Source organism: Silene latifolia, chromosome X, assembly GCF_048544455.1.
Source record: "Silene latifolia isolate original U9 population chromosome X, ASM4854445v1, whole genome shotgun sequence".
Taxonomy (NCBI): domain Eukaryota; kingdom Viridiplantae; phylum Streptophyta; class Magnoliopsida; order Caryophyllales; family Caryophyllaceae; genus Silene; species Silene latifolia.
The window spans coordinates 113224954-113227401 of record NC_133537.1 but is presented as its reverse complement, the minus strand read 5'-3'; positions in this window follow the sequence as shown (position 1 = coordinate 113227401).

The following is a 2448-nucleotide window of genomic DNA, read 5'->3' as shown; positions in this document are numbered from 1 at the left end:
AAGGTACACCTAATTCACCCCCTTCCCCTCTTAGGTGTTAATCGTTCTTAACTCTTCAGAATACTTGTTTTGTCTTAGATATAAGTTAGCTACGTGAATCAAGAAGTTGATTAATATTAAACTAATTAACAAAACTAAACATATATTAAACTACGACTTCTAAAATAAGTAACAAGTAATGTAAATAGCAATGGTCTAAACAATAAATAAAGGCCTAGGATCCGATTTTGTCCACCGACATGCTCATTTACTATGATAATCTATTATAATCCCCGGTTAATTAGTCATTAAAGTAAAGTATAAGGGAAAAGCGCCTCTAATTCGCCGACTAACTCTCTCCCGGGCTCATAATAGGACACTAGTATCCCCGACTCACCTCCCTCCTGGGTTCGTGACTCGGACTCCCTAATTCAATACCCAAATACCCGAGTATTGGTCAAGGTTATTAAACCCGCGTTGGTTTCCAAGTCATCCCACTCCCTCTCTCGAGGGTCGATTTCAAACTCAAGATTGAAGGCACCCTCCCTCGGTTCTCCCTCCCGCGTTCAACTTAGGTCGACAACTAGTCTAAATGAGGTGGTCACTCCCAACTTAATTGGTTCTCACCAATGGTCAATGGTCAAAAGTCAATCACCAACAACAAATAAGACTACAACAAGTCAAATTCTCCAATCTTCTCTAACCAACACTCCAACAACTAATTAAAATGGGATTTAGTCAAGTAATTTACACATGTCGGGGATAAATCAAATTTTAGTGAAAATACTACTCACTAATCATATTTAAATTAACATTAAACATATTTATAATTATTCTAAACATAAAAGTAAGCATAATGGAACAATAAAGATTGTAACTTTAATCTAATTTAACGACTAATAAACATGAATAAACTACACTAAACATGAAATTAAGCATAAATAACACAATAAAGATACAAACTTTATAATAATTACAAAACAAATTTGGAATAAATATAAAAGGGAAATAAATGATATAAAAGATAAAGGAGAAAGAAATTATACCAACTATGAATTATATTAGGCATGGAAATGATAGATCTTGAAAATCGATTACAAAAACTTCAACTTGTGATGAAATAAGAGAATTAATTGAGCTATTTAAATAAGGAGAAATAAGAGGAATAAAAGAGGGTTTCAAATTTTGTACTCCTAATCTACTCAACTACTTTTGCTGCGTCAAAAAAATAAGGGTCCCCCCTTCACATACAAAAGATGGGGTTTTATATAGAAGATTCCAAATGAACCAGAAAAGACAAAAATACCCTCAACTTAAAATGACAAAGAGATGAAGTGGCAAGGACGTCTTTTCACCCCTTTTATTTTCTTAAAATCGGAATCATTTAACCCAAATTTATGTTCTTCTCCTCTTCGACTAATCCACATGATAAACTCAAATAATTGAGTCACTCAAATACAACCGCAATCAAGCCCATATGACTGATGGTGATGAACGGATCAGGTGCGGTACTCGAGGACGAAGCAGGGAAGAGCAATGGTGATCGTAGGGAGTAACTAATAGGAATAACTATAATAGTTGGGCCTCAACCATCACCTTAAGGTTTTGGTTGAGATGGTTCATCTATCAGTAACCACGGTGGCTGATTGATGTGGGCTCGTGATAGTTGAATTTCTCAGACCATGGGAATGCGTTGTGGTCGATGTCGAATTTGTGATGGCTCAATTCCAGCGCCATATCAAGGGTGGAGGTCGAATACTCGAACTGGCTGAGAGTGCGGGAGACGATGACAGCATCACGGTGGTAAGAATGATGATGGTGTGCGGCTCAGGTGACGGAGGAGGCTGCAGTTGAACAGGTCGTGGTGCTATGAAGGAGTTGATGCTCGATTGATGTGGTGAACCTGAAATGGGCTCCGTCGTGGTGGTCGCCTGAGTTAGCATTGACCCGACTTCTCCTCTTCCTCTCTCCATTCTTATCAATTGATTGAAGCTTAAAATGAGCCATGGCTGGGCTCGGTGGTGACTTTGTATGGTGGAAGAAATGAGATGGAGTGGTGGCAGATTTGGTTTGTGAAATGGAGCAGGGGAGTAGGTTGATGGTGGTGTCGGATTTTCTGCAAAGAGGATGAGATGGGGCTATGGTGATTGAGGGAACATGATGATGATGACGATGATAGAATGGTGATGATGGTAAATGGGTGGTGATCGATAATTGTGAAATGAGGGAAGAGGGTGATAAGAATGGATTTTTATGGTGAATTTATGTGATTAATTGTGGGTTGATGATGGAGGTTAAGGAGGTTGATTAAGTGAAAATTTGGTCAATTGAAATTGACTAGGAGTTTGTAGCACAACGAAGGGTCACAGCCTGTCAATTGACTCACAGGGAGCAAAATAGTGAGTATGTGATTTTGGTAAAATGACACTCCCTCCGTCTCGGTCAATTGTTGTCCTTTGGTTTTAGCAC